At 37.7% G+C, this 25973-nt stretch overlaps 1 protein-coding gene and 1 pseudogene across 3 annotated transcripts in view; one reads left to right on the top strand and one right to left on the bottom strand.

Annotated features, from left to right (window-relative positions):
* Positions 1 to 25973, bottom strand: part of PDE1A (phosphodiesterase 1A) — a 368837-nt gene that overhangs the window by 242136 nt on the left and 100728 nt on the right. The gene's annotated exons all lie outside the window — the stretch shown is intronic.
* Positions 24726 to 25784, top strand: LOC308249517 (large ribosomal subunit protein uL22-like; annotated as a pseudogene). Its single transcript has 2 exons — positions 24726 to 24807; positions 25276 to 25784. The product of its transcript is annotated as a large ribosomal subunit protein uL22-like (transcript).

The raw sequence follows: 25973 nt of genomic DNA, 5'->3' as shown, positions 1-25973 counted from the left end.
CATCAAACAGACTGTCAAATTACAGTGGTAAGGTTAGGGAGAGGTGGGGGAAATAAGAGATCAACTGAAGGACTTATATGCATGTATATAAGAGTAACAACGGATGCAAAACATTGGGGGGTGAGGGCATGTATGGGAGTGGGGTGGGGGTGGGGGGCAATGGTAAGATATGTACACATATAATACCTTAATAAAAATTTGAAAAAAAAAAAAAAAAAAAAAAAAAAAAAAAAAAAAAAAAGATTATAGTATGTGAACTGCTAGCTTTTTACTATGTATAAAAAGATGCAAAGCACAAAATATATGAATTGCTTACATTTGTAAAAAGTTATGTATCTTTACTTTAAAGGAGGGAAATACCGATAGCTACAGCTGGCACTGTTTGATGTACCAGTTTCTGAAAACAATAATGTCGAAAATACATGAATCACCATATGCAAGTGCTTGTCCTCTGACAAATTTAATTTACAAATAACTTCATATCTGTATTCTATAATTCTCATTGGAGTTGAGTTCCTAATCACATTCAAATGACCAACGCTATAGAAATATGTACTTGAAAGGTATTTTTTCTTTGTAAAAATATTTCAAATATATAAATAATATATAGTAATATACTAGCATATATATATATATATATATATATATATATATATATATATATACAGAAATGTGAAAAGGCATAAATAAGTGAATGGGAGTTCAGAGCCACACTGATGTCCATGCTAACTCTACTGAAGCTCTCATCTTCATCCCAATCTGGTCACTTTATACCACACCACACCCAGGATCCAGAACTCCCAAAACATCTCATGTTTTCTTCAGGCTACTGGTATCATGGAGACTACAAGAATTTCTCACCTCTTGGAATTCTCAATAGTCATTCCAAAACCACCAGTTTTATATTTGATTCTTCAGAGAGAAGTTTTCCTGCCAGAAATGGATAGTCAGAGAACTTAACATTTTCTTTTTAATAGAGATTTTTTTAAAAATAGAGGAGGATGAGCATCTATCTGGAACAGTTTAAGAACATTCTACCTCAGATTGAAGACTGTATTTATAAGAAGACATATAGGGGCTTTTCTGAATAAAGAGAATCTAAGAAATTATGGAGAGAGAGAGAGCGCGTGCGACTGTGTGTGTGTGTAGAGTGGGAAGGAGTTGTGACAAATCATTTTGAGATTGTGAAACCACTTGATCTTTATAAATCCATTAAGTACTGCAGGATGCTTTTTGAGAGTGCTCAACTTTCCTTTTAACCAAATAGCAAAGATGCTTAGAAAGTGAGTACCCATTTTCCACTGATATCATTTCCTTCTAGTCTAGTCAGTTATTAGAGAAACAACAAATTTCCACTCAATTCAAAAGATGCTCAATTCTTACAACTAGGTGGGATATGAAGCAAAAGGAGCCAATTATTTTTAAAGCTAAACATCAAAAAGTTTAATAATACATAAACACCATATTGAGAATCACTCTTCAAATCCAGCGTATAACATGTTTTCATAGTAAAAATGGCACTTGAAAGGAAAATGACCAAACAACCCAACTTTATCATTGCTCCCAGAAATATCAGACTCTTCTCCACTTTTCCGCTTTGTTATTGTCTTTTGAAAGCCTGTCAGGCAGGCAGGGAAGTGTCATAACTGAAACGGCATCCTGGGTGTGGAGAAAACGCTGTTTCCTTTGTACTCTAGCCTTTCGTCAAGGGTTGGTTTAATTTGTAGAAACTGTAGAGCCAGCTCCATTCCCCTACAGCCAATTTTGTGAACCAGTTAAATTCTAATTTTCAGCACTCAGCTCAAGCAATACCTTTCAGAAGGGACCTCTTTTGGCCTTTGGGGACTTGACTGCCACAACCTTCTCTTGTTCAAACTAAAATTATAATGTCACAATGTCTGATTATGACTCCTGTCTTGTTTTATTATTTTATAACAGAAAATATGTGCCATCTTACTCCAAAACAAGTATATTTAATTGATGAAGATTCCTTTAACTTGAAATTACTGAAACCACATACATACACACATATTGTACATAAATACATACAATTATATGCATATATATTACCTCCTACTGATCCCATTTAGATAGAAATGAGGAAGAGGAATAAAAGCCTTATGTACTTCAAACTCAAAAATATGTCAATGATAATTCTAGTAAGGAATAATCATTTCAGATTATGCTTATTAGACCAGCTGAAAAAGGATTAGAATTTTCATAGATAAACTCAAAGCATGAAAAGTAAACTTTACTTCTATTTTTTAAAAAAAAAAACAGTAATTGTAGGCAATCTTAGAGATGCATGGAAGAATATGCCTATCTTTATATTTACTCCCCACTTGAATGTTCATCCAAAAGGTAGTTATGTTGACAACTTACCACATTGACAATGATAACAATTATTAGATAAAGGTGGGCTGTACATATTGTATTGAAATGTGAAAGCCCTAATTCAAACCCTAACTAACACAATCATTAGTGTCAGCTCACAGATATAATTTTACCTTTTTCTTCATAAAAAAAGAACAACAGGGAAAGAAGGAAGGTAGGAAGGGAAGGAGGCAGGGACCGAGGGAAGAAAACAGGCAAGCTTAGGACATATGACTCATTTAAAACTAGTCCCAAGGGAGAAGATACATTAATGTGCACATTGGCATATACTAAATACTGTGAAAAGAGTTTAAGGAAAAAATAAATATATAGCACATTTCAGTTTTTATTATACTCTTAATTCATTTAATAAATATTTATTAAAGTATAATCATATGTGCTAGAAATATTAAATCTTGTCACATATATCACATCTTGTATCACAATTTCTTGTTTGTATTTAATTATCAGAGGTCCGTATACAAGGCTTTAATTGCAGAAGTCACTTGATTCCTTAGCACATAGGGATAAAAGGCAATGTAACCTATAGAAAATTAATGGCATTGACTAAATATGAATTCTGTCCTATTGTCATTAGCTGGTGAAAATGATTCTACCACATCTGTTTCAAATGGAGAACTGCTGTGGTTTTTTTAAATCATAGTGTAGACCTACATAATCTTATTAGCCAATGCTACCCAGTACATTTAATAAAAAGAAAAAAATCATAGTGTAGAGTATTTCCCCTCTTATTTACAAGGAATGACTGCAATTAAACATTCAGAACTGTTATGCTGAAGGAAAAAAACTCCCAAAAACAAAGACTTTTACTAGCTTGATCATCAACAGTATTTACATGTATGAGAGCTGAGGGCAAAATAAAGGTTTAGTTATGAAAAGAAACTAATAATTTTCCACCAAAGAGAATCCAATATAATATTCTGTTCCAATAGCAAAAATCTACTCCAACATGTGTATGGTAAAGTAACATTCATTGTACATAACACCGAAGACAGAATGGTGCCAGGTTCCATTCACTGCACAGGCTGACTGAAGGCCACAGCTGGGAAGAAAAGCACTAAGTATAAAAACATAGTCAGGCTGAACTCCTGAAACTAATACAAGTAATACTGAACGTAAACTGAAACTGAAAAAAAAATATTCAGAATTCAGAGAGATCCACCTGATAGAAATAGCCACTTCCCTGAAGGACTTTCTTAAACACACACACACACACACACACACACACACACACACACACACACACACACACGTTCTAAGATAAAAGAATGGATGATGGGAAGATGGAGGTTGCCTTTGAGGGAAGGAGGCACTGCCTCCCCTCCTTCCCTGCTAGAGCCATCACCTGAATTTTGTAGTCATCTCGGGACACTTTGAAAGCCAGCCCTTCCACTCTTGCACTTAGGGTGGGAGGGATGGGAAGAGTTTTAAACTGGATATGAAATAAGGAGGACCAAGTCTTAAAGAAACAAAAGGTATTAATTTAACAACAAAATGGGACTGAGAAGTTTTGAAATAAGGCTGTTCTGTCAAAGAGGCTGGAGGAGTTTAATAATATAATTATGGACAAGTATAGAAAATAAGTTTTATGTTTAGACTTCAAGAAATACATATCCCTTATTATTGAAATTATAATAGCACTTATCATGGTCTCTCATGTGATTATACATTCATGTGTATATCTATTAGACTTTTCCACTAGAATATAATCTCCATGAAAGCCAAAATGTGTGTGTTTACTGCTATAGTCCCATCATCTAGCATAGTATCTGGCATGTAGAAAGCATTAAGTAAATGTCTGTTGAATTAAATTAATGAATAAATAATAAACATTTATCAAATGTTTACTAAGTGTCAATTACTGATTTAACGCTTGGTATATGTTGCTTTTTTTATTGTGTATAATAATCCCCGTTATCCTAGCCCCACTTATAGATGAGGAAACTAAGACCAGGGATAAACTACCTTTTTTTGGTCACTCAGCTTCACCAAGGAGCCAGCTCACAGACAGGTTCACCTGATTCTAAAGTCACTCTTATCCACCGCACAGATGCCTCCTATCAGTAGTATGAGATTTCTCATTCTGATCCACCCTAGTTTAATAGAGCACCCACCTGCTCGGCAGAGACAAAATCTAAAAGAATAGAGAAGAGATTGGACTGTAAGGCAATATAAATGCTTCTCTGTGCCTTCTCCCACATAGCCATTTTGTTTGCATTCTAGGACCTCTTCACTCACTAGCTATTCCCATAATCGGTGATGCTTGAGCTTTGCTTTAAACCAGGCCCTTCCTCCACAAGGACAGAAACTTCCGTACCATTCATTCCTCCGTGTTCTCCATAAGGATCAAATCTGCCCATACCATTTTGAGTTAGTGGAAATTCTTTCCTTTTTCTATAGTTAGGATGAGATATTTTCAGCATTTGGGGGGTTGTTGTTTTTCCTTCTTTTTAATCTATTCAGTATTTAGGAAGTCTTCTCTTTCTTTTTTTGCTTTTCAGAGTTAAGAGTCAAATATTAGAGCTATCCCAAAGGATGACCTGAACTTCATCAGAGAGGCTCCTCATGAAGGGAGGTATTCAAGCAGAAGTTGGATGACTTTAGTGCATGGGTCAGGGGTGGGGGGTGGGGAGGTGACCTTTGACAGGAGCACTAACAGAACAGTTGTTCACTGTAACAGAAGGGAAGGCGGAGTATAGATGGGAGAGACATGTGTGTTTGTAGACATGGTAGGGGAGGGCTCTTGTTAGTGATCCATTTGCTCACTGAAGTAGGAAGCAAGGAGAAGAGAAGCATCTGCGTTTAGAGGAGAGGACTAGAATAGTCACCGGGAATGTAGTAGGTTTGGGGACAATACTTGAGGTTCCTAGTCATGCATTGAAAGTAATAGTGTGGTGAATACCCGGGGTGGGGATGGGTGCAGGCTAAAGGGGTTAATGGGGGAAAAGGGACATCTGTAATACTTTCAACAATAAAGATAAATTTAAAAAGAAAAAGAGCAGTCAGTATAGTGGTGAGTTCTTCTCCAGAAGCATTCAGCTGCACGAGTGCACATATGAAATGGTCAGAGAGGGATTTAGCCATGAGTAGGATTTTTCTGGAAGTGTATACACAAAAAGGACAGGGAGTTAATGAGCATGCAAGCAAAGGACATAAAAATGGGCCATTGGGCCCTAGCTGGTTTGGCTCAGTGGATAGAGTGTTGGCCTGCAAAATGAAGGGTTCCAGGTTTGATTCTGTTCAAGGGCACGTACCTCGGTGCAGGCTCAATCCCCAGTCCTGGTTGGAGCATTCTAGGGGAGGCAACCAATCCATATGTCTCTCTCATATCAATGTTGCTCTCTCTGTCTCTCCCTCTCCCTGTCACTCTCTCTAAAAATCAATGGAAAAATATTCTCAGGTAAGGATTAACAACAACAACAACAAAAAATTTAATGGACCATTGCATCTAACGCTTGTGAAGGGAATGTGAGCATATGAGAGGAGCAAAGGGAATGAGAGAGACCTGTACAGGGACTGGGAACTGGAGGTCCCAGAAGGCAGAGAAAATACTGGAGCTGAGGTGCTAGAAGAAGTGGGCTTGAAAAAAAGAGGAGGTGATTGGGAAGTTGGTCACTTAACATTTAAATTTTACCAGAATACCTACTTCCAGAAGGTATGTTCTAAGGAAAAATATAAAATATGGAAAGATGTTTTCTAGTGTTATCTATATAAAAGCCCTAAATTATAAACAACACAATTGTCCAGCAGCAGAGAAACAGCAAGGTAAACTTTATGTTACTATTTAAAACAATATATAAAGAAAATACATCAGCATTTAATAAAATGTAATAAAAATAAAGTCAGACACCAAGTTGTATGCACACCATGATTATGTGTGTATAAATATATCTGTGTTTACAAATGTAAATATTTAACACGCATTACAAATATATAAATATATGTATATCTAATTATTTATGTAATTGTTCATGCCAATGTCTTGTTAGCTTTTAAGGGTCCTGAGGTTTACAAATATTCATCTTTCTATTCATCTAAAAAGCAAGCATCAAGCTACACACATGACAGGAGTTCAGTACATTTTATTGAGTGAGTGAGTGACTTTGTGAATGATTGAGTGGATGGATGGTGGATAAATAAAGATCTGTGTATACTTTTTGACTATCAAATCTAAACCTCACATAAAATTTCTATTAGGATGTTATCAAGCTTTCTGGAATTCTGAGTTTAACAGTTTAATCTATTGATGTAAATGATTTAGGGTTAAAAATCATCACGTAAATTAGAACTTTTGCCCATATGATCTTAAAATAGAGCAAGGATCAAGCGGAAAACATTTACCTTGTGAATGAGATTCACTTAGGAGAGAATAAATGTTCCTATTGTGTGCTTTTGTGAATCACAAACTGTTGTTTATTGTTATATTTCAAAATAATGCTAAGTGAATTTTATTATTGATCCAATAAAAAATGTTTTTTTAAATAAAGTATGATTCTGAGAGAAAATCTGTGAAAAGAGATATCCACATGCCAAAAAGGAATTAGTGCTGCCTTTGTTACTCAGATACTTAATTGTGTGGGGAATTACACAATTTCCAGGCTCAGAATGAGTGTCAGGCAGTGCAATGCACATGTTCTATTATGGTTGTGGCCAAGGGGCCGAGGACCAGCAGGCTTTTCAACCACAATTCTTTAATGTGTAAAAGATCTACTCTGTGGTAACCTCATCCTTATCAGAGCAGCTACAAGAGTATATCTGACAACCAAACACCACCACTAGGAACAAAGAGAACAAAAACCTTAACAATTGCCCAAAACATTCTCTGCCATACATAACAAAAATTTCCCACTGACTTACATAAACTTTAGTCAGCAAGAGGGCTTTCTGGACTATCTTTTGCAATGTATTTTATTCCAGTATTTGAACTCCTTTCCTCACTCATTTCTGGAATCAGGGCAACAAGAATTTACACCCTAGACCAGAGATTAGATTATTTTCCAATTTAGAAAATAAATAGCTCCAGAGAAAAGACCTATGGATACTGGCATTTTAGAATCACCTAATTAGGTGGCTGAGTACCTCTTACCCTATTATGAAGTACACAAGTCAACAATGTCCACTCATACTGACCATCAGTCAGCTTTCAGTCTCTTTTACAAAAGAGAGCAGATAGCCACTTTGAGGAAAGTTTTGAACATAAAGATGGACTGAAACAAACACAGAAAACAGCAACTCTGTAGAAAAATGAAAACTGTTAACCAACAAAAATGAACGTCAGAGTTATAAAAGGTGTTTTATATGCATTACTAATGAATCAAGTGATACAAATAAGAATGAGGTCAGGTTTAGAAAGTATTGGAGAGGTTAGAGATAGATGTTAAAGTGTTGGATATTTTTAAAAGGCAAAAATGGACAAGCAGAAAGAGAATATAAGAGAATTAGAGTTTTAGTCCAGAAGGAGCAGTATAAAAATCCCAGAAAAAAGAAAACGGAAGGAAGAAAGTTATCAAATTATAAAATAAAATGAAATTTCCCCAAACTGAAGGGTGTCCATTTCCAGATTTAAAAAACCAGCTTTCCCGAACAGAACTCACACCAATGTTATTATCATAAAATTTCAGAAGAAAGAGAAATAAAAAAATTCCTGGTTTGTGGGGGTTGGGGAGAGCATCACTAAAAGATCAGAGCTAAATGGCATCAAACTTCTGGCAGCAATACCAACAGCTAAAATTTAATGAAGCAATACTTTCAAAATTCTGAGAAAACATATTTTATTATTTCAGAGCCAAACAAGCTATACCAAAAGATAATAAACATATTTTCATATATGAATATACTTTAAAAGAATGTATTTCTCAAGTGCCCTATTTCAAGAGCTATTAGAGAAGTGCATCCCCTAATTGAGAGTAAACCAAGAAGGAATGGGAAACAAGACACAACTCTTGAGGGTGTTGAAGGGATTTTCCAGAATGAAAGCAAAGAGCAGTCCCCAGGGATAGCTGTGCCTCAGGCTTGGAAAGACCTACAGGCTCAAAAAATCGCATGGCGTGCTTGGAAATGTAGGAACTATATTAAAGGAGTTTTACGATTCTTTTTGTAAATTTGGAAAGAATTAGTCATAGGTGTGTAGTAATCAAGACCAACAAATTAACAATTAAATTAGATATGCATTATTTCCAGGAAAAACAAGGGGGTTGTACTCCACAGGAAATATATTTAATTTCTTGACTCAGAAGTTTGGACAATTCAGTCATAATACTATAAACACTGAATATTGATTCACTAGCAGTGTAATAGAACTACAGCAAAAAGATGAGAGGAGGTTAAATCAAGAGGGGAGTGATTAAAGTTTGATCTAAGAGTGCTAAATATTTATCCACTGCTATGTGAAGTCGGTAGATCTGATTAAAATAGATAAATCAAGAAAAAACTAAAATTATTACTTTAAAATATGGATGATTTACAGCAAGAAAGAATTCAAAGATTATTACTTTAATAAAAAATGAGAATTTTTGAAAGTGTAATATAATGTACAGGATTAGTACCAAGAAAACCAAATTTCTATTTCTTTAAAGACCCAGTCAAGGGGTATAACTGGCAGTTTCATACATTCAAACACAGCTTAAATGGCAGAATAAACAGGAGTAATGCAATCTCAGGTCATATGTAGGTCAACCCTAAAAGGGAGGGTAATCAGGAGAGAAGATCACTGAGCTCAGAAGGAAATTCAATTTACCAACTATGAAATACATAGCATTATGTGTGGTAACATCCCACCAAGGACCCAACTGCAAGTATTAATTTAGGATAAGCAAACCGGTACCAAACTTCCAGAAAGATCAGCCCTGCAATGTCAAATAGGAAGTTCAGAAGAATCATTTTTAAATATTCAGATAACTCAGATATAATCATCCCCAAATTAGTTTATTGCACAAAAGCAGAAGATTCAGTTTCCTGGAAAGAGCAGATATAAAATCTAACTACAAGTGACCACAAGTGACTGAAGTCATATAATTCTTTATTATTATGACCCACTAAATTCCACATATCATGAAACTATGATAAAATAAAAAGAAACAATGACTTTTACTTCTCAACACAATATTATATACATTACTGAATGGCATTTGCAAATATACCGAAGTGCATAATTAAATATTATTTCATGTGAATATGCAGTTATCTATGTGTGTGCGACTGTTTTATTATAAACTTTCAACCAAGGCAAGCTTCACTCCACTCTTGGTATTAAAATCATCAAATAAAGGGACAATTAATTTCCTGCTGAGCATGTGCAGACTTACAAAAATGGTTTGGCTCCAAAGAAAAAAATTTAAGTCTGAATTATTTAGGTCAACTAAAGCTACTATGAATGTAAACAGAGGAAGAATCCTTATGCAGTAAAGCAATCTCCGTATCTGTGTGGTAAAATCCATGTTTACAGCAGTCCATTACTGCATGCTTGGTCTGTTGCTATCTACACATACATTGCAATGTGCCATCAACACTACAAACAGTAAAACAGTCGCCCCAGAAAGGTGCAGGGCAAGCCCTATTATGTGTCCTCATGATACTGTGGAAGGTCCAAGTGTCAACGGGGTCTGAATTTCTTTAACCAGTCTAATTAATTTCTGGAGACTACTTTTATTGTTTAGGCAATACTTAAAAAGCTGTTGCCAAGGAAAAGCATTCTAAAATTAGATCTGCCAGCTTTGTGTTCATTGCAGGAGTGGCCACACTCCTAACAGCCTCCTCTGTTTTGAAGAGAAAGCCTGGGAATTAAATGTAAAGGAGTTCACAGGGGGCTGCTACAAAGAGGAAAAATAAAACGACTTATGATATATTGGTTTCACAATTTTTTTTTTGTATAAGCTTGTGTACACATGTGTTTATTTTATAATTTTGTCTTTAAGAAGAACAAAAGGTCACTGATTCTAGCACCACATTCCAGAAATGGATTATCCCCTCTCTACCGCCAATCTGTTGACCTTATTCACTTTTCCACTGTCCCTGAGTTATCCATCCTCCCCCTTGTTCTCATGTCTTCCCTTACCGTAAACCTTAAAGAGGCCCTCAAGCCCATTTACCCTTCTTCATCCATCATGCTCACATTTTCTGGCAAAGTATTAACCCTGTTAACCCAGTTCTGCATCTGCTCTCAGCCTGCATGGAAGCAGCTGAACTGGAATGAGTAGGAAAATAGCACTCATGGATGCAGAAGATGCACATGGATCTCACTTTAAATATGTGATTGCAAGTGGATCCTGGGCACTGCCCACCAATGACGCCGCATTTCCTCAGGCAGCTCCTCTCTGAGGCGACTGTTGTTTCATACCTCTTCAGATCTCCACTCCCTCTCTCCCTTCCTCACAGTCCGCAAATATCCTCTAATTTCACTTCACTGAGAAAATAAAAAGTAACCAGAAGGGACCAGCATCAAGTTTTCACCTAATATTCTGCTTCCCGCCTGTTACCATAGATGAGCTGCCCCTACTCCTAGATCCATTCTCTACATGTAAGCAGTCCTTACCTTTCACCTACTCAAGATTCTCAGATTCTCCTCTCTCTCTTTTGCGCTCTCTCTCTCTCTCTCTCTCTCTATCTATCTATCTATCTATCTCTATCTCTATATCTCTCTCTCTCATCACATTTGGGCCCAAGGGTTTCAGATAAAGGACTGTATACCCAGTTGTTCAGGATAATGCACACACATACACATGAAATAAAACAATGCACCCTGACTCAGGCTTTTCAATTTTTATGCTCCCAAATTCAATTCATCTGTGAGTCCTAGGAGTTCTAATTTTAAATATGTCCTATATCTGAATACTTATCTTCATAAGCACTAGTGTTGCCAAAGCTATCAAATCTTCTCCTGGACACTGCCACAGCCTCCCCGCACATCCTCCTACTTCCAATTTTATTTTTCTCACTCCCCCTCCTCAATATTAGCCTCTGAAAAACGGCCAGAGAAGTCTTTTTTTATTTTTTGTTTAAGATGTACAACGTGTTGATTTAATACATTTATAAATTACTAAGCGATGGCCACCATAGTATTAGCTTCCACCTCCATCCTGCCCCATAGTTACCATTTCTTTTTTGTGGTGAGAACATTTAATATCTATTCTCTTAGCCATATTCTAGTATATGAAACAGTATTCTAAATTATAATCACTATGCCTACATTAGATTCCCAAATTTGTTCATCTCACCATTGGAAGTTTGTATCCTTTGACCAACATCTTCCATTTCCCCAACCTTGCAACACCTGATAAGCACCATCCTGGTCTCTGTTCAGATAAGTCTTCTTAAAATATAAGTCAGATCCTCCACTTTGCTGCTTCGAAGTTCCAAAGGCTCCCCACCAGGCTAAGGATAAAATTCTAATTTCTTATCATGGCCTGTTGGGTCTTAGATGATCTGACTTCTCTACACACTCAATCCTTCCACCTTTCCCTCACCCACCGTGCTCCCGTCTCCTGCTCTTGTTTTTCCTCAAACCTGCCACGTTTACCCTGCCTCAGGGGTGTGCCCTTGCTTCCCTCAGTCTGTGATGCCCTTATCTCAGGCCTTGGTGTAAGGCATTCCTCACTTCATTAAGGTCCCTCTGTACAAGCCCTTGTCACAGAAAGCCCTTTCCTGACGACTTCCAAAATAGCTACCTTTGAAGTCCCAGGCACTTTGTCACCTTACCCTGTTTGCTTTTATTAAAATTACATTGCATATTTATTTTTTTGCTTATCATTCATCCTCACCATCAAAATGTAACTATGAAAGTAGGGATCGTGACTGCACTGTTATTATTGTATCCCTGGTGCCTAGAACAATGTTAGAGCGTTCTCTGTGCCCAGTGATGAATAGTCATTGAATGAACAAATAAATGAAACTGTATTAATAAGTCAACTAAATTGCTTAATTAAATAATATTAGTGCTACTGTCCAAAGTAACTGAACTATTTTTTCAAGTATCAGTATGGTTTTAATAACTTAAACTTACTTTATTTCTGAATGACTTTCAATGTTAAGATAGTTCTAATCAATGACTAAGATTACCATAGTTTGACTCACGTTGTGTAAATTAGTGTTTACTTTTATATCCATAAGACAAATACTTAACAAAAAAAAAAATCTGAATTTATGAAGGAGAGTACTTTTAGTTGCCTATTTCTGAGCTTAAATACTTTCTTTTACTGGGGACTTTAAGATTACTTGGCAACATGTTTCCAATTCCAAAGGGATTTAAAGTGATTCCATCATATTTCTTGTAGATCAAGCAACTTTTCTAATGACACAAAGTGAACCTTATCTAACTTAGTATCGATTTAGAAATCAAAAAAATATGATAGTGAAAATAAACTAATTTTTAGCATTGTATTTAACAACTTTTTATTTAGAAAACTAAAACAATTTGTGGTAAAGAATCAAGAAAATAGTTACAATGGCTTATCTATACTAATAAAAGGGTAAGATGCTAATTAGACCGCATAGACCGAACGTCTTCTGGACATCCTTCCAGACAAAGCCACAGCGGCTGTGAGGGCCGAGGAGGGCCAGCAGCCATGGCGGCCGGCAGTGGCAGCAGCAGCAGGGTGATGGGGGAGCACCTTCCCCTAATCGGCTCGGTCGCCTCCCACAGAGGGAGGCCAGACTGCGGCTTAGGCCTGCTCTCCATGGGGAGCGGAGCGGGTCTAAGCCAGCAGTAGGACATCCCCTGAGGGCTCCTGGACTGTGAGAGGGGGCAGGCTGGGCTGTGGGACGCCCCCCCTCCCTTTCAGTGCACAAATTTTCATGCACCGGGCCTCTAATGTAAAATAAGAGGGAAAGTATATAAAATAAGGTTTTTGGATACTAATGCCAGGAATATTTTAATCTTTTGAACTGGATATTAATATTTTGATTGTGAATTTCATTTTGGAACATTCCCTGTCATTAAGCATATTATCTCCCCTTAATCTAACTCCATTATGGATAGATTGCTTATCTCTTAGACAAGCATCTTTTTTATACACATTTTGCAAATATTCCTCCCTAATTGAAATATGATTCACCTGACAGGATGAATTCAGAGAACAAAAATATTAAATGACACTTTGAAAATGATGACTTTAGTTCAAGGCTCGTCACACACTTTTGGCTTGAATGTCAGGTAAAAATAAAACTCAAAAATTTAAAATTGCTGACTCACATTGTAAAATTTCAAGACTACCTTGCTTTATAAGTTTATCTTTGAGGATCTGTGCAAAGGGAGGGTGAGTCTTTAATTCAGTAGTGGAAAAGCTATAGGCTGGAAGCTAATATACTTAGTCTGATTGCCCCCAATTTTGGTCAGCTTACCTCCTGTCTGACTCAGTACAGTTTGGAAACTTCAGCAGGCAATTAACTCACACAGGACACATGGCAGTCTTCCCTCACCAAGAACTCCCTGGGCCCCAAGGCCACGTGAGGCCACAATATTTACTAATCACAAAGATATTCTCAACATAACCCTCACTATTCAACTACATAATGAAACAGAACTTTGAGTTGTCCTACCTAGACAAATGGTATAGAACTTAGGAAATTAGAATCTTAGAGTAGGCAGCTCAGTCTCAGTCAGTGTTGGAATATCCTCTGTCTCTTCCCCCTCATGTAGTTACTTAGTGTCAGCTTTTTTCTCAATCTTGTATTTGATAAAGGAAAGAGCAAAACAAACACTCTGTCTTACACATACTTACGCCACAAATTTACAACAATGGCTACCATTTGTAGACGCTTATTTTATGCCAGACACAGCACCTGAGTACTTCAATTGCATCTTTTTTCACTGATGGAAGATATTTTTTTAATCTTTATTGTTGAGAGTATGACAGATGCCCCCCCCCCATTTTTTCTGCTTTCCCTCCACCACCCGGTTCCCACCCTGCCCCAAGTCTTCACCACCCTACTGTCTGTGTTCATAGGCAACTCATGCATATATATATATATATATATATATATATATATATATATATATGTATGTGTGTGTATATATATATATATATATGTATGTGTGTGTGTGTGTGTGTATATATATGTATGTGTGTGTGTGTATATATATATATGTATGTATGTGTATGTGTGTGTGTGTGTGTGTGTGTGTGTGTGTGTGTATGGCTAATATGCAAAGTGTCCCCTCGGGAGTTCAACCAGGAGACTGGGAGTTCGATTGCTAGCTATGACATGCGTTGACCACCAGGGGGTGGTGTGGAACAAAGGGAGGCCCAGGCCGGCAGCCGGCAGTCAGGGAAGGAAGGCCCCAGCCAGCAGCTGGAAGGCCCCGATTGGCCCTGATCACCGGCCAGGCCTAGGGACCCTACCCATGCAAGAATTTTGTGCTCTGGGCCTCTAGTATCGCTTATAAATTCTTTGGTTAATCTCTTCCCACACCTCCTTCCCCCTTCCTCTGAGAATCATCAGAGGACATACAGATGGCCAAGAGACATATGAAAAATGCTCAATATCACTAATCAGAGAGATGCAAATTAAAATGACAAATAAGTACCACCTCACACCTGCCAGAATGGCTACCACTAATAAATCAACAAATAACAAGTGCTGGCAAGGATGTGGAGAAAACGGAACCCTAGTATAACTGCTGTTTGGAATGCAGACTGGTGTAGCCACTATGGAAAACAGTGTGGAGTTTCCTCAAAAAATTAAAAATGGAACTGCCATTTGACCCAGTGATCCCATTTCTATGAATATATTCTAAGAATCCTGAAACACCAATCAAAAAGAATATATGCACCCCTACATTCATAGCAATATTATTTACAATAGGTACAATCTGTAAACAGCCCAAGTGCCCATCAGTAGATGAGTGGATAAAAAAGCTGTGGTACATTTACACAATGGAATACTATGCAGCTATAAAAAAGAAGGGTCTGTTACACTTTGAGACAGCATGGAGGGACCTGGAGATGATTATGCTAAGCAAAATAAGCCAGTCAGAAAAAGACAAATATCACATGATGTTACTCATATGTGGAATCTAATGAACACAATAAACTGATGAATAAAATAGAACCAGAGGCATGGAAACATGAAGCAGACTGATGATTGCATTATTTTTATCTTCCCAACAATCCTCTGGGATCCTAAGTTCCATATGATAAAATTTGCCTTTTGTTTTTGTTTGGGGGGTGGTGGATGTTTTTTATTTTTTATTTTTGTCTGTGAGAGTCACATCCCCAATAATCTCTACCGGTCAAGTTTGGATACCTCGTTCACTTCTTTACTCCAGAAGCTGCTTAAAAATCCTCTATAAACTTACTTGACCTTCCAGCCTGACTTAATGTTGCTGCTGAACAACTATAGCTTTACTGGCTATACCATTCAAATGTAAAGTTGTTGCATGTTGTCTGGTTACTGGTTTTTGTTATATTGAAATATTCTTAAGTTCTTACTTCATGCAATGTGCTATGCTAGCCACTGAGGACACAATAATAAGGAAGTGAATTCCAACTCTTCCTTCCTTTTACCTCAAAAGTTGAAAGAAGGACTACCTAGAGGGCAGAACAATTAGGTGAACAATAACAATAATACATGAAGTGTATTTAGAGTACCTAGAAGAGTCACCTAATCTAGGCTCAGATGATTATGAATCCTTTCTGACTCTAACGATATTCTGATTAGGCTCCAACTTTCCCTCCTGGTTTTTCAGAAATTCAGCCTTTACATGGTTAGAGTCTCCCCGAGATACTCTTGTTCGCCAGCCTACACTTCCTCTTTCACTCAGTTTACTTTCAAAATCTGTTCTCCACAAATCCCTTTTCCTGTTTTGTGAGAGAGGATTTTGCCAGACCTTCTCCCTTCACCAATAAGAATTCTAGTTTACAAAAGTTAAAGACTTGTGGTTTACAGAATTTAAAGCTATTATTCTACATTTGAAACCAGAGGAGTCAACTAAGATTTTATTTTAATTCACAGGAAAATTAGTAGAAATTAGTTATAACAAAACTAATGGCATTTGCCAGTTTTGAATAGACAACTATTTTATTTAAACCATAAGTTATGACTACACAGCAATATATATCTCCAAAAGTACATGTAAAGTATGTTTATTTTATATAATCAAACCTATTGTTTAAGGAACAAAGAAAGAAGAAAAAAAGAATTTGATCAGATTGCTTTCTTGTCTACTCTATATGGTAAGAAAAAATAAGTGATGAAAGAAAATAAAAGCTGAATAAGAATGAAAAAGAAGGAAGTTTGTACAGAATTAAAAATTAAGTTAATAAAAATTATAACATTACATCTTCTTATGATGCTTGGTTATACATTATCAGCTTTAAAAAATAAAACTAACCAAATAGCAACCATTTAACATATGTGACCTTCTCAGATGAACTAAACCTAACCAGTGTGGCTAAGTGATACACACCCAAAATCAGTTCTTGGCTGCTACATTATTCATATGCTACTTCTCTGGTTCCCACGATTTATTCTTCCTACTACTTTGATTCCTTCTCTCTCCTTTTCCCCCCCATCATTTACTTCTTTAACCCAATCAAAAAACAGCAAATGTTTCAGAGTTTATGAGGTCAGTTTTCTTATCCTCTCCTACATCTGGAAATACAATCTTAAACTAAAGTGATTCAGATAACAGAAGAAATATGTAGGTGGGGGAAACTAGATGCAAAATCACTTTCTTCTTTTCCTTTGTGGTTTTCAAGAAGAAGCCTAAATGAGTGGGAACTGGGCCTTCCCATGCCCTGCATGACCTGTTGTCAGGGTAACAGGATGTGTAGGCAGCCCTGGCCTTTCCAAGGTCTGTTGCCAGGGTAACAGGCTATGAAACACCTCTTCTTATGCAACTATGCAGTTTCTTTACCTTATTCTATGTTTCTCTTCTATTTGGTGGGAAATAGAATAATATAATTTTAATATACAGGCCACTGAGGGGTCATTTATTGGAAGAAATATTATTGCAAATGGAAATAATATGGAGAAGAATTTTATTGGACTGACTTTCTGAAAATAAGGACCTTAATTTTTATCTCTTAAATATATATTAAATTTTGATTGGGTCAAAGAAATAAATGATGGAAGATGATGAGAGAAAAAGAAGCAGAGTGTTGTAGGAAAAAACTGTAGAAGCCAGAGAATAATTATAGGAAAAATTTAAAGACTGAGAGTATGATTTTGGGAGTATATCAGTTGGCTTTTTTGTGCAACAAACCATCTCACAATTTAGTAGCCAAAAACAATGAACGTTTATTATTTCCTCATGAGTTTGAGGATCTTCAGTATTCCAGGATGACCTCACTGACATGTCTGGTTGTTGATGGTCTGGATGGTCTGGTGGAGCCTCAGCTGCAATGGTAAACCACTGCATCTGCTCCACATGCTCATTCTCCAGTTGGCTTGACTAGGCTTCTTTCCGAGCTGGTATGAGAGTTCCAAAGAGCAGCAAGAGAAAGTAAACTCCAATGCATACACCCTTCCAAGTCTTTGCTTGCATCACATTTGCTAAGATCCCATTGGCCAAAGCAAGTTGCATGGCCAGGCTCAGAGTCTGTGCCGGAGGGATAATCCAATAGTGGATGCAGGAAGTCATGAACAAATTGAGATACACTGCAGTAGTAAATGATAGCATGGAAATTTTCCTGGAAAACAGACTGCTCTTTGGAAAACTTGAAATATTAAAACAGACAGAGATTGTTGGGGGATGAAATATCAAGAGGGTCACACATATAAAAACACTTTTTCATATTGGAACCAGTGGGAGGTCTTGGAAATTTTAAGAGTTCTAAAAGTGCCCTGACCGGTTTGGCTCAGTGGATAGAGCGTCGGCCTGCGGACTGAAGGGTCCCCGGTTTGATTCTGGTCAAAGGCATGTACCTTGGTTGTGGGCACATCCCCAGTAGGGGGTGTGTGGGAGGCAGCTGATTGATGTTTCTCTCTCATCAATGTTTCTAGCTCTCTATCTCTCTCCCTTCCTCTCTGTAAAAAATCAATAAAATATATATTTTTTAAAAGAGTCTGAAAGTTAGAAAGAAGCTCCTTAACCCATCTTATAACCATCTCAAATGCACATGAAAAAAGGAAAAGGAAAAATGCTGTGTGCTTTCAAGTACTTTGTGTTCTCTGTGGGAAATAAAGTCCAATTAAATACATTTAGATTATTTTTAATTAAAAAAAAGATAAAAGACTCTGCTCACTTTACTTCAGAAAAGAACCTTATTGTATTATTTAAATTATTTATAACAAGAAGAGAAGAAGCAGCATAGCAAGAATAAAATACCTAGTTGGGTGTTTTTGTTTTTTTTACTCCTCACCCAAGGATATGTTTTTCATTGATTCTAGAAAGAGAGGAAGGGGGAGAGGGAGGGAGGGAGAAGCATCAATCAGTCGCCTCCTCTATATGCCCCAAGTAGGAATCAAATCCACAACAGGATGACGCTCTAATCAACTGAACCACACCAGCCAGTTTCTAATACCTATATTTTTTCCATTAGCATTCCTGCCTTTATTCTTATTAGTAAATGAAAATCTTTAAGGACAGACACCCAGAAGTTTCTACTGTGCCATGTTTTCTGTTGTTTGGGATACCAAAGGCAAAAAAAATTAAAATAATTTTGTAAGGGTCCAAGCTCTGAAACAACATGAGGGTTTAGGAAAAGTCTAATTCGCTTGCAAATACCAGCTTAATCATTGCTTAAATAAATTAATTAAAGGCATAGTGGTAGTCTACGTCTAGAGGAGGAAAGAAATAAAACTGGAGAGTTTCTTACATCTAAAGCACACGCCAAGTGATAACTCCCCTTGGTATTCAGCTCTGAGGATGCAGAACTAGGCAAGCAGATGGCAGGATTTGGAATAATCAACACAAGAGAACAGTTTTTAACTCCTGAAAGGTCAGGCTTTTTAGTGAGTCCTGACTGTTAAATTGAATTATCTGTCAGTGTTTAATGGAATAGATATGGGCCTAACAGTATGGCCCTCCCCTTACTAATTGTGAAACATTTGTCAGTTATTGAATGTCTCTGAGGCTCAGTTTTCTCATCAGAAAAGAAAAATGGGGTTAATTGTGCTGAACCATACAAATCAGGAGAAAAATCTTTTAGAAATTATAAAGCACAAAAAAATGGTATAAAGTATGATTACTACTATGATTCAATTGTGAGGTAATTTAAAAATGTTTAAGTTAACCAAAACCTGATTGATGCCCAACTTGTTTGGTTTTTTCCTTATCTTGCTCCAAATGCAATTTATTTTGAACCAAGGCTTAGAAAGTCCAGTTTTAAGTGGATCAAAGTCAGCATACTGTTGCTTTTCTAATAAGTCCATTTTTATTTTCTTCTAAGTAATCAAGGACCTGACTAATGTACAAAGTTCCAAGAACCCTTTGATTCTCCACACTTACTCAGTGTTTAAGATTGACCTCTGTTTTCTTGCCCTGTTGACTTCATATTCTAATCAGGCATTAGAGATTTTAGAACATTTTTATGACTCATAAAATTATTGGAATAGCTATAAATATAAAAATTTTGCAGAAATTATCTGCAGTGATCCTTTTCTGAACCTATTTTAATAAAAATTTATGTATTTAAGTATTTTATAAAATATATCTCCTTAAACAACTTCAAGAAAGTAATAGTTTAACGAAGAAATCAAAATGGTCGTAATGTTTCATTTAGATGCCTCTGCTGACCTATTGTCATTTTCATGTATTTTCTTAACACTAAACAGTTATTTGTGCCAGATACTTGCCCAGACCTGATATTTGGAATATGATGATTCTCATGAGCCTTTAACACTGTCATCTGTTTAATTACGTTAATGAAGAATTCCTTTCATATCTAAAATGTTTATAGCACAGTCCTTTTGCATGGGACTCAGTTTGTTCAAATATACTGTATATATTTGATTAGATTATTAAAATGCTAGAATAAAGGACACAACCTAATAACATAATGGTAATTTCATATTTTCTAAAATGAATGGGCAAAAGGAAAATTATGGGACTATAGAACTTACTTGGAAGTAAACTCTCTTGTCAACCAGACACAGACTGTGATAAGGAAAGACCTAAAGAGTGATTTACAAGCCAAATGATTCAGAAAATAAGACTAGCCCTGAGTCACATATGGTTATAGAGACCTAAATTTCATTCCAAGGCCACTACAAGATGCTGAACTAAAGATGCTGAATCCACCCAGGCAATTTTTCTATCAGTGAATTGCTCAAGGCCATCCCATTTCTTTTCTTCAGCTCTCTCTCCTACACAACTCCCTCGAATGGGAATGTAAATCCTCTGTTCTGGTGAAGAGGAACCTGGGGATTTGGTGAGACCACTTCCACTGAGCTAAGAGAAACTCTTCTCATCTTGACAACCCTATTATTTCCACTGATTCTGACAAGAAAATTACCTGAAAAAAATAGAATACTGTTTTACATATAATATTAAGAATGATAACAGCTAGAATGTCTTGAATTTGGGACGCTCTTGTAATCAGTTTGCAAACATTAATTTATTTAATCTTCTCAATAACTCTGAGATGGTTAATGATATTCCCATTTTGCAGCTAAAAAAAAAAAACTAAGGCATTAATCAACTTGGAGAAGATCATATAGCTGTTAAACAGCAGAACTGAAATACACAAGAATGAATAAGATTACAGGGATATTAATAATTAAAATGTTTGGAGAGCTTACTGTGTGCCATGCTATCTTTCTTATAGACATTATTTTATTTCATTTTCACGATCTTGCTTTGGGCAATGTCTAGGTTCCCAGATCCTAATGCTTCATTCTAAATGAAAGGACTTTACATTGGAAAAGTTTTTTTGCCACTTTTCACATTCTTTAACAAAGGAGGAGGAGAAACGTTTGGTTGGTGAATTATGGAAAAGGCATCAAACCTGGTGGTGCAATTTGTCATTTTCAGGGGGCAGGGAAGGGATTTGCTGCTTAAAGAAAGCACGGTTTCATATCTTGGAGGCCATGAGGTAAGTTTAGGAGGGGAGATTTTGTCCCCTGCCAGGAAGGTTTGAAGCTTTGGAGGGTAAGTTTAATTCAGAGGTGTTCTAGTCTATTGAGCTGTATACCAAAACCTGATTGTCCAATACAAGTTCAGTCTTCAATAAAGTTGACATTTTAATCTCTATCGAGTGGACTCCTAAATCTATCCCCTCATTTAATCCTGAACTTGAATTAGTGGTGTCTTAGGAACTCACCCCAAGTTCCTAAAGGTAGGTATCAATTTTTGTCTATGTATCAGCTGAAAAGTCACCTTCTAAGATAAATCATTCCTGACTATGTAAAATACCTTCCCCCTTTGGGAGAGGTGGGGGAAATAAGAGATCAACTGAAGGACTTATATGCATGCATATAAGAGTAACCCACGGATGCAAAACATTGGGGGGTGAGGGCATGTATGGGAGTGGGGTGGGGGGGGGGGGCAATGGTAAGATATGTACACATATAATACCTTAATAAAAAAATTTTTTTAAAAATTAAAAAAATAAATAAAATACCTTCCCCCAAGTAACTCCTGATCACATCACCTGGTGCATTTTATTCAGGTCACTTCTTACACCATGTTAACTTATTATTTATAATTTACTTTTTTGTTGTGTGTTTTCTCTACTAGAATGTAAACTCTTGTGCATAAAATTGTGCTTGACATAGTTTACAATTAGTGGGTATTTGTAAAATGAGTGAATAAATGATAAATGAAATCATTGATTGTACAAATAAGGAAAGTGAAGTTTAGAAAAGTCAATAGATTTTCATGATCATTCAGCTAAAAGACAGATGGTATCAGAAAATACCTGATTATAAAGTTTAATTTCTTAATCTCTAAGGTTTTTTGCCTCAACAATGCCTATTCTACAAACCACAACATAATGTTATGTAAGGACCAAGATTTATATTAAGGTTATATAGAGAGAGAAGCCTGGTGCACAAAATTCATGCACGGAGGTGTGTGTTCTTCAGCCCAGACTGCACCCTCTCCAATCTGGGACCCCTCAAGGGATGTCCGGCTGCCCGTTTAGGCCCGATCCTAGGATCGGGCCTAAACGGGCAGCCGGACATCCCTCTCACAATCCAGGACTGCTGGCTCCCAACTGCTCACCTGCCTGCCTTCCTGATTGCCCCTAACCGCTTCTGCCTGCCAGCCTGATCACCCCTTAACCACTCCCCTGCCAGCCTGATTGATGCCTAACTGCTCCCCTGCCAGCCTGATTGCCCCTAACTGCCCTCCCCTGCAGGCTTGATCGCCCCCAACTGCCCTCCCTTGCAGGCTTGGTCCCTCCCAACTGCCCTCCCCTGCTGACCTGATCGCTCACAACTGCCCTCCCCTGCTGGCCTGATCCCTCCCAACTGCCCTCCCCTGCTGGCCATCTTGTGGTGGCCATCTTGTGTCCACATGGGGGCAGCCATCTTTGACCACATGGGGGCAGCCATATTGTGTTGTAGTGACAGTCAATTTGCATATTACTCTTTTATTAGATAGGATAGAGGCCTGGTGCACAGGTGGGGGCCGGCTGGTTTGCCCTGAAGGGTGTCCCAGATCAGGGTGGGGGTTCCCTTGGGGTGTGGGGTGGCCTGGGCGAGGGGCCTGTGGTGGTTTGCAGGCTAGCCACGCCCCCCCAGTGACCCAAGCAGAGGCCCTGGGATCTGGGATTTATTTGTCTTCTATAATTGAAACTTTGTATCCTTCAGCAGAGGCCTGGGCCAGCCAGGAACTTGGCTTCCTCCATCGCCGGGGAAACCCAAGCCTCCTGTTCACTCCATGGCTACAGCCATTCTTGTTGGGATTTATTTATCTTCTATAATTGAGACTTTGTAGCCTTGAGTGGAGTCCAGGGCCCGCCAGAGTGTGCGGGGAAACTTGGCTTCCTCCATTGCCGGGGAAACCTAAGCCTCCTGCTCGCTCTGTGGCCGCAGCCATCTTGGTTGGGTTAATTTTCATACTCGCTCCTGATTGGCTGATGGGTGTTGTGGAGGTATGGTCAATTTGCATATTACTCTTTTATTATATAGGAGATATATATATATATATATATATATATATATATATATATATCAGAATAGATTTTTTGAGGTGGTTTTCTTCCACTTTGTTTTATGACTAAAGGAAAAATTTTTAAAACTAATTTGCCTGATTGATCCTTCAAAGTCCATCACATACTCAACTGAAATTGAGATTTATCAACATTTCCAAGAAAGATAGCATAATATTATTCTTTGATATTTGAAATAAATCCACCATATACTCAAAATCAGAGGTCGGTAAGAAAATTGGTAGAGTTAGATGGAAGACAGTGAGTTATTTAATGGCTAAGAATAAAGACTGACTACTCTAATTTGCCATAGAGTGACTTAGGCTGGCCCCATCTCTAGGCATTGTGTCTGTGTGAGAATGAGAATGTGTGTGTGTGTGTGTGTGTGTGTGTGAGAGAGAGAGAGAGAGAGAGAGAGAATTGGCAGAGGATAGGAATATAGGATATAGCAGTGGTCCTGTTGAGTAAGCACTTTGTTATTCTGTTATTATTCTTCTAGAGGCCCGGTGCATGAAATTCATGCGGGGGGGGGGGGGTCCCTCAGCCCAGCCTGTACCCTCTCGCAATCCAGGAATCCTCGGGGGATGTCTGACTGCCAGTTTAGGCCTGATCTGGGACCGCTGGCTCCTAACCACTTGCCTGCCTGATTGCCCCTAACCACTCACCTGCCTGCCTGATAGCCCCTAAATGCCTCTGCCTCGGCCCCCGCCACTGCAGCTTCAATGGGAAGGACATCCAGAATGATGTCCAGAAGGTAGTTCAGCTGTCCAGTCTAATTAGCATATTATGCTTTCATTATTATAGATTATTATAGATTACAGGAGACATGTATTCATTTACTATTGCTGCTGCAACAAATTTACCATAATCTTAGCAACTTAAAACAATAAAATGTATTCTCTTCAATTCTGCAGGTCAAAAATTAGATGCAAGTTTCAATTGAGCTAAAAACAGGTATTGGCAGGACTGCATTCTTTTTGGAGGCTCTAAAGAGAGAAACTGGGTTTCTTGTCTTTTCAAACTTCTAGAGGTTACCCACAATCCTTGCCTCACAGCTTATTTCTTCCACCTTCAGTGTTGGCAAAGACAAGTCGAGTACTTCTCACATCACAGTACTGTCTTCTGCCTCCCTCTTCCACTTTTAATAACCCTTGTGATTACACTGTGCACCTGAATAATCCAGGCTAATCTCCATATGTTAGGTAATCTGATTAGCAGCCTTAATTCCATTTGCTACCTTAATTCCCCTTTGACATGTAAGGTAACATCTTCACAGATTCAGGGGATTAGAATATGAACATGTCTGAGGGGGCAAATAGTCTGCCTACCCTGTACCAAGTTTTAAGCATCAGTGTAGATCCTTTTCTAGTGACCTTTCTAGGTAAGCATTCTGAGAATGTCCTCTTTTTTGTTTTGGAAGCAGATGTGTCTCTAAAATCCAAGTTCCACCAGACACTATTTAATCAACTTAGAATACTTGCCTCTTGAAATTGGGGAAAAAGTAAATAAGAATACAAATACGCTATATCTGGAAGGTTCTGACAGTTAGTAGATTATAAGCAAACACTACTTCCATCTTCTCTCTCCCTGTTCTAGCTGTGAATCTATCTTCATTCCTCCAACCTAGCTTTAGGCCCTATTTTGGCAGCCTCACTGATCTTCTAAATTTATCGTTAGAGCCAATATAAGATGAAGAATTTTATTCATTCATTGACTGGTTTTAAAGTATCTATTGCATTTTCTCCTACGTGCCAGGTACTGTACAAGGTGTTGGGGATCCAAAAGCAAACATGGCTCTTCCAGAAAGCAGCCAGGGGCGGCCTCTGAAAACGGTTTACTTTTCACCCAGAAAACCCCACAAAATCAGCAAACCAAGAGGTTCAGATCTCCCTGTTCACTTTAAGAGCACACTTGAAATCTCCCAGGCCATCAAGGGTATGCACATTTGAAAAGGCACCAAGTATCGGAAGGATGTCACTTTACAGAAGCAGTGTGTGCCGTTCAGTCATTACAAGGGTGGAGTTGGTAGGTGTGCCCAGGCCCAACAGTGTGGCTGGACACAGGGTCAGTGGCCCAAAAATCAGTGCTAAATTGTTGCCGTACATACTTAAAAATGCAGAGTAATGCTGAACGTAAGGTTTTAGATGTAGATTCTCTGGTCATTGAGCCCATCCCGGTAAACAAAGCTCCCAAGATGTGCCATAGAACTTATAGAGTGCCTGGGCGGATTAACCCATACACAAGCTCTCCCTGCCACATTGAGATGATCCTTCTGCAAAGAAGCAGACTGCTCCTAAACCAGAAGAGGAGATTGCACAGAAGAAAAAGATATTCCAGAAGAAACTGAAGAAACAATAACTTACAGCCCGGAGTAAATTCAACATAAAATAAATACGAATAAAAGTAAAAACAAACAACAAACAAAACCCATACCAATAACATGGCTTTTGCCCTCAGTAGCTCATGGTCCAGTAGGAAGGAAGATTTTTTTATGCAAAGGGAAGTCCCATTTCCTTTATGACTCAAATATAGGAAACTAACTTAGCA

Source organism: Plecotus auritus, assembly GCF_963455305.1.
Source record: "Plecotus auritus genome assembly, chromosome: 5".
NCBI lineage: Eukaryota > Metazoa > Chordata > Mammalia > Chiroptera > Vespertilionidae > Plecotus > Plecotus auritus.
This window is presented reverse-complemented; position numbering and strand designations above follow the sequence as displayed.